The sequence below is a fragment of the Theobroma umbraticum genome, unplaced genomic scaffold (assembly GCF_002168275.2).
Source record: "Theobroma umbraticum cultivar Fairchild unplaced genomic scaffold, ASM216827v3 scaffold_50.0, whole genome shotgun sequence".
Lineage (NCBI taxonomy): Eukaryota > Viridiplantae > Streptophyta > Magnoliopsida > Malvales > Malvaceae > Theobroma > Theobroma umbraticum.
In genome coordinates this window covers 1,432,998-1,441,236 of record NW_018397261.1, presented here as the reverse complement: position 1 = coordinate 1,441,236, position 8,239 = coordinate 1,432,998, and positions in this window count along the sequence as shown.

The window sequence follows — 8,239 nt, the reverse complement described above, 5'->3', positions numbered from 1 at the left end:
ATGTAAATCAGATTAGATTAGGATTTAATCCATCTAATCTCTAAGTGTTATCTTCATCTTGTAAAGGAGTTATTTGCCTATAAATAGGCCTCCCTTAGTTCATTTGTATACACATTTTAATAAAATTTTTTCTCTCCCTTTAAATACTTTCTTTCTCTTTAAATATCTTTTCTTATATTTCTCTTATAGTTGTTCTTTTAGATTTATTTCATAACAATCTAAAAATTTTTTTCCTTTTTTTAAAGCATCGAAAAGAAACGAGAAAAATCATGTTTTATAGAAACAAATATTACAACTTAATACTTAATTTTTAATTATTGATTTTGGATACAATGGTCCTAAAATAACTTGTACTGCCCAAGCAGATCTTACATTAACTTTAAGCCAAAAATTAATGATTGTTCACTATCCCCTTTTTAAATTGTTGTCACTTTTTAAGAGAAAATTTTAAGTTTAATGCATTTACTATTAAAATTTAATATATAACAAAATTATGTTTCCTAATTATTAATACCAATTTTTTTTTAAAAAAAAAGTCAAATGATACAATTAATCCATATATTATATCAAAGTGGTGGATTTAGTCTTTACACAATAATTTATAAAAAATGAATCTTTATATTTTTCAAAATTAACAATATCAGTCCAATGTGTTAAAATATTCTATTATTTATGCTAATATGGCATTTAATTATGTTCATATGGTATTTTTTTATTAATTTGATTTTGAATATAATAACATGATAACGATGAACTGACATTTCACGAATAATGTAATAATATTGCTGTTATAATGTGTTCAAGCATTAACATGCAATTTATAACTACAGATATGAAACTATCCAATATGAGCTAATAATGGTTTTAAATGGGATTGAAAAAGAAACATATTAAAAATAAAAATAGATTTCTAGGATTTAAGAAAAAAGTATTACGAGATAAAAAAGAATTAAATTTTTGTGTTCCATAATTTATAATAGTGAAAAGAATGTTATGAAATTTATTAAAAATGCCACATAATCATTAACACATTATCATATTCAATGTCACATCAATAAAAAAATTATATCAATATAAATAACAAAAAATTTTAATACTGTTCACAATTAGACTTACATGGTTAATTTTAAAAAATATAAAGATTTAATTTTTATAAATTATTATACAATAACTAAATTCACCACTTTGATAAAGTATAGAGATTAATTTCATAATTTAACAAAAAATCACAAGTATTAAATTTTAATAATAATAATAATAATAATATATGTATAGCAATTAAATATTTAATTTATTAAGTAGTATATGATCTCTTTACTTAAAAAATAAACTTCAAATCCCCTTTCATCCATTCTAAAAGGAAAAATAACGTGTGTATAATGTGAAACAGGAATTCATTAGAAACAAGAAATTGATAAAGGAATCTTGATTAGTATGGAAGATTATATGATTGCCTTGTCAGGTTTCAAATTGTTTATTAGTCTTTAGAAAATGAATTGGCGAATCACGAATGAGTAGGATCAATGTCCCTCACTATGCCCTTATGATTGCCCCACTTCTCATCGTTTCCTCCCCATGTTCCAAATAACAGTCCAGCCCCACCTCAATTTTAGTGCAACAACTATTTTAAGCTTTTCTTTTTATTTTTCGGTGTGGGGTAGAAGGGGTAATTTGCTTACGCAAGATTGCTGTAGAGAATAAGTGGAGTATAGAATATAATTTTATACATAATAGCAATTAGTCCAATTTAAAATAAAAGATAATTAATATTGTATCACAATATTAAGCTAATAAACCAAGAAGATTTTTTATTTAAACATTTAATTTAATGACAGGTATATGTATCTCTATTAATAATGTTGATGAGCTGCTAAATCCACATTAAGGAAGTAATCTTAAAAACAAAGGTAGGCGCATGCACATGTCGAGAAATCTTATAGTATAGTCATTTCAATTACGACTCAATAGAAAAAAAAATATCTAATTTGTCCCAACATATATACTAATTAATAAAACCTTATTGAGTTAATGATGACTATATATATACCCAAAAATTACTCTTAGAGAAGTCAGAATAAGGATGAAATATTTGCTATTCATAAAAGAAATTTGAAATTTTAAAATACTCTCTGTGCACTCAAATGGAATATTGGTAAATTCTACAAAATAAAATAAAATAAAAAAGAAGGAATACTTGTAAAATGATCACAAAAAGAATTGTATCTACTAGTATTAATTTAAGTAGTGACTCATCAAATCATAATTGAGACAAAAATGAAATAACAGTCATCAATGAAAAGACAACAAATTAGTCAAAAGACCATATCCAATAATTTTATCCTCACAGCTTGAAAGAAGCGTGCTCTGCATATGCAAAAGAAAAATTGTTTAGGGTTCCCATCACCAATGTGGCCATTTCTTCAATACTATACTCCAACATGAACCCAAAAAACAAGAAAAAGGGGTCTTTGTCGTATGGCATGAAGGTCCATGCGCCTGTTCTAGACATGTTGATATGAAACCACCTTGGCCTTGGTTTTAGCAAACTGGAGTTCCAAAACAATGGGCACGACTTCTAGAGAATGCAGAAAATTCCAAAACCTGTGGGCTAACCTAAGCCGCCTCCCCATAACTTGATCCAAAATCTAAAAATATCTACGCCTTTTTCCCTCACAGCGTGGGTTGTAAATTACTGATGTGTTCATTCAACCTCAATATCTTTATCTCATATGTTGAGAATGGACAGCTTTATCCGCTAGCAGAAATAAACCTTACTGTTTGTCTTGCATTGTCCTTGAATGAGTTGTAGATCAATTTCATCCCTACATGAAGATACCAGTGCTTATCTAAAACACAAAAAGAACTGATTGCATCCATTGCAACATCCCTTTCATTCTATTATATTGGTTTTCTTATTTTAAATTGTTTTGTGAATTAACATTCAAATTTTTCACCTTGTTTTTTAAGTAATATAATTAGTTGAAAATGGTATGGAAGAACATTGTTCGAAACCTTTCTTTTAAAGAATAGGGAAAATTGTGTCTTATTGATTATTTGAGAAAAATAAATGTAGCCATCACTTAATAAATATGTCTTGAATCTAGATATTACCAAAACCCCCAGCACCCATTACAGACTACTTGAATTAAATTTATAGGTTCGATCAATACCTTCCCAAAAAAGGTTATACCATTTGAGATCAAAGACAAATTAATTCACAAAGCATGCACAAAGAGGATGTTATAATCAGTGTTCAACAAATGTGTTTGGTTATGTGTATGTGTAGAGACATATATGGCTACAAGGTGAGCAATGGTCGTCGCTGAAAGATTAGATTTGAATCAATTTTAAAATGATTATGATTTATCGGGTGGTTCATTATTCAAATTGTTTTTGGATTTACACTTTTAAGACATTCATGATATCAAATATTTACTCGCCCATTCTGAATTGCAAGATCAAAATATAAGATCAAATTTTGAATCAATTCTAAATTATTATATACAATTGTAAACTAAATATTCACAAATTGTGAGATTTGGACTCATAAAAATGTGCACTTTTTAAAATTTTTTCCAAATTATTTAAAAATTTATTTTAGGTTTATATTAAAATCAAACTAAATTAATTGGATCTTGATAAAGTGATAAAATTGTAGTTTATAATATGATCTAATAAAATAGGTCAAACTCCAGTACACTATATGTGAAATTATTACTGTATATCTTTGTAGTAAATGTTAAATCCTATTATGGATGAGCCTAAGAATTCACTATATAAGAGTGAGGTCTCTTGTTACAAAATAAAAATAAAAATCTCATCTGTTAGAGAGTTGTAAATTATAGAAGGAGAAGATTATAGTGGCTAAATCCAACTGTTAATTGGACTAGTATTGTTTTCATTATCAAATCATGGATCAAGAATCAAATACAGTTTTGTATTTTAATTTCTTACTAATGTTAAATCTTCAGTTATTATACACAGAGTTTATCATATATATGTCATCTTCATCTTCGATAACAGAGATTTGTTTTCAGAAAAGAAAACGATAATAAAGGGGACAGAAATCTGTCTCTGGCTTGTGTGGTTCGGCTTCTCGAGAAACAAGATTTTACCCGGACATTGACAGGAGGAAGGTCCTAATGCCCAAACAGGGGTCCTCTTCTTCTATTACGCCATAATTTTGTTCCTTGCATTATCTCAACTCTCAAATTCCAAGCCAAAATGGCTGCATTAACTTGGAAGGAAGGAGAAATCATTGTAATATTAATCCTTCTTACTAGTTTAGGTTATTAGTCTAACAAATCAAGACATGACATGTCATTAAAATTTACGTACAATGTGCTTTTGTTTATGAATCCATGTGTATTAACATGACAATTTTTAACAACATTTTGTATTTTAATATGTTAAACCTAAGAAATTCATCATGTGACCAAAAATGTCTATCCAATATTTTTTTAAAAAAAATAAAACAATAAGATCACTATAATTTAGAGCCGAAAATGTGAAAATCTCAATAGTGATAAAGAGGGTACTAGAGCTGTTGGTAATTATAATAGCTAGTATGTATCAAGTTACACTTGCATGGGGATAGAGAAATAAGTTTAAAACAAACGGCACTTATACCTTAAAAGGTGGATAATAAGGCATAACAATCCTCGTCTCTTAGTGTTATTAGGTCACATTTTTTATTACAAAAGGTGCATCTCAACTCTTCCACCCAACTAGAGGGAAATGGTCAAGACTCGAGACCCTAAAATGGATAATATTGATAAAAGATAAACTGGTACCATGTTTTTTCTTTGAGAAAATTGTGAAAAATAACCTTTTTCATAAAGTGATTTAAAAAATAACTTCTCTATAAAGTTAACTGTTTTTACTTAATTTTGGCATGAGTAGAAAAAAATGTCCTTGAATACATTTCTGGCAAATTAATTTACCTATATTTCCCTCCCACCATAGAGAAATTAAATGCTCAGCTATTACAAATCCTCTAGCTCTTTCAACTCTTTCAGCTATCTATTGCCAACCAACTATGTATTGAACACCATTGTCATCGTGTTGTGGTCTATCTCTCAGCATCTGGCTATATTTTTGTCGATATACAAACCCTATAGCATAGATGGCATTAAGGTATGTTATTAGATGTATTGCTACAACTCATTAATTTTTGAAACTTCGTGGGTAAATTAGAACATTGCTTAGAGTTGTTACGCGGCATGCATGTAAAACACATGGCTTGTCACATAAATTTGTCTATACATGAGGTGTAGCGTAGTAAACATGGCATGTATCACAATCATTAAAACATTGCCTAGAGTTGTTACACATCATGTATGTAACATCTTTAATGCATATGGTGAGTAAAAAATATATTGAAATAACATGTTTTAGTACATGACGTGTAACATTTTTTTTTGAATATGGTGCCTAACAATTTTTTTGAATATGGCATGTAACAAAAATTTTTCAACATGGCGTGTTATGTAACAACATGTTTTCAACAAGGCATGTAGTAAAATTTTAGAACACGACATGTAATGTGTAAATTGACTGACTTTTTTTCAAAATTTCAATAGCGTTCCAATTGTGCGACTTGTAATAAGACACGTTGGTCAGTGGGTCGATGGCATTTAAAAGGGTAGTGAGTCACGACTACAGGTGGCTAAGAGTGAGTTGTTGTTTACGGGCTTGATGAAGGTGGTTGACGATATTGTTAAGGTAACCTCACAAATTCATAAGAGTAAGTTACGTGCATTGATCAGTACACCCGAGAGCTATCACGTCCAATTATCAAGCATGATGAGGATATTGTATTAATTCTACTAGAACAGAGAGATGTTCCAGCAGTGTACGCCACCATTAAGGAATGCCATACAAATGTTATGGCACATGAAAAATCTGTACAACATGGTAATCACCTCAATCAAAATCAGATTTGCAGTGCTTCACATATAACACAACATTCGATCCCTAACCCACAATAATGGCAATTGACATATATGTAGAATTTTTAACTAGTTTTATAATTGTAGATAAATAAGTCATGGAAAGATATTTGAAAAAAATTATCTTACAATACTCGAATTTTGGGCAACAACAAAATTATACTAATTGTCATATTATATTGTTACACATTCCGCTTGTTAAATGTCATTGACATTTTGTCGTGACATGCCCTGTCGTTAAAGTATTATAGGGTAACACACCTGCTTGTTAGATGTCGTTTACATTTTGTTGTGACACATCATGTCATTGACATATTATAGGGTTACACGCCACACTCCAATTGTTAGAAGTCGCTTACATCTTGTCGTGATACACCATGTCGTTGTAGTATTATAGGGTTATACACCACACTCAAATTGTTAGATCTTGTTTACATCTTGTGGTGACATGTCATGTCGTTGCAATATTATAGGGTTACATGCCACACTCGAATTGTTAAATGTTATTTACATCTTGTCATAACACGTTGAGTCATTATAGTATTATAGGGTGACATGTCACGATTGTTATATGTCATTTACATCTTGTTGAAACATGCCAATAATTAAAAAATTACAGGTTGAAGGTAAAACAACCAATTAATTTACATCTTCTGATCGTTATAGGCATTGTGTTTGAAATGAAAAATTAATGTATTAAATGTACATATATTAAAATTAATCGTATTTGCAAAAAAAAAATGTACATACAACTTCCCATATGTTTAGGGCACAGGGAGTGGTTCACTTTCACATTTGTTGCTAAAAATTTCTAAAGTGTATTGACAACGCATATTTGCAATCATTTTCTGCTTGACTCTGATCGATCCTGATTGCAAAATATCATTAATGTACCTTACTGTAAACATACTGCAACTGACGTTATCATTCTACCGATGCACTGATGATTTTAGCAAATGAATTTCCAATGGCATCTACTTGGAATCTCATGTCTTATGAGGCATTTTGTTAAAATAACAGGAATAGTGGTAGATTATGGGCATCATCGTCAGAAAGGATGTCATTTGAGTCGCACGCAATCCGTTTTCCTTAGCGACAGAAGTTCTTGAGAGTCCACCACTTTTATTTTCCACTTCACTAAGTCAATCTTCATAACAACTCAATGCCCAACCACATTGCAAAGAGTGAGGATGAAATCCACATCTTTTCATTTTTTTCTCGTATGTCTGCCTAATACCATCCATGTACATCCGTAACTTAAATAGAGTTTTCATACTCGATAGTACCTCTTCAGTTGGATATATGGTGTAGAGCATATGGATGGTGTGTCTTGTTAAATATGTTTATATTAGCTTACATGTCATGCAGTCCAAAACACACACAGTTTCATATTTGAATAATGTTCACATAAACTTACGAAGAATATCGTATCAACCACACATGCATGGTTGTTGTACGACTTGGATTTCGACCCTGTAAGTCACCTACATAGTACATTGAGGCATGCGTCAATTTGTTCACTTGTCATTCCCTCTTAAGGATCCTTTAATAATATGAAAAAGTTAAGCCCTTGATCCCCTAAGATTTTGATGTTACACCTACACGTGTAACATAATGAATTTCAAAAGGCAGGGTGAATTAATATTTCATATTGAACAGTATTTGCAATGTTATTTCTAAGCTTGCCTCGCACGCTCTTCTTTCTTGAACGCTTCGTATGCTTCCACCATCGAGTTCTTGACATCCTAACGATTCACCAACAGGTTGACATATGAGCTTGCAATGTATTTGCTAGCCATTGTGACCCATGCTCATTTAGTCAAGTTTGAAATTATTGCTTCACGATGCTAAACATTAGACGACTCTGGTAATGACAATCGTGACATGTTGCCTTTAAGAGTGTTCTGAGGTACATGATCTCCTTCAACCTCAACTGATTCAAGGTTCTTATCCCCTCCCATAGCTACATCGACAACTACATCGGTATGAGGTACATGGTCTCCTTTAGCATCAACTGATTGAAGGTGCATATCTCCTCCCATAGCTTCATCGACAACGTCATCGACATGAGTTACATTGTCTCTTTCAACAGCAACCACGTTATGGTTAATGTCTTGATTGTCAACACCAAGTTCTTCATCCTACCTATCATCAGCATCATCGTGCTGCTCACCATCATGGTAAGATGAAGTGCAGCCCTACAAAACGAGACAAATGAGAAAATCTATTAATTCATAACATATGTTAAACCCTAAATCGAAAATAAGAAATAAGATTACATTTGCTCA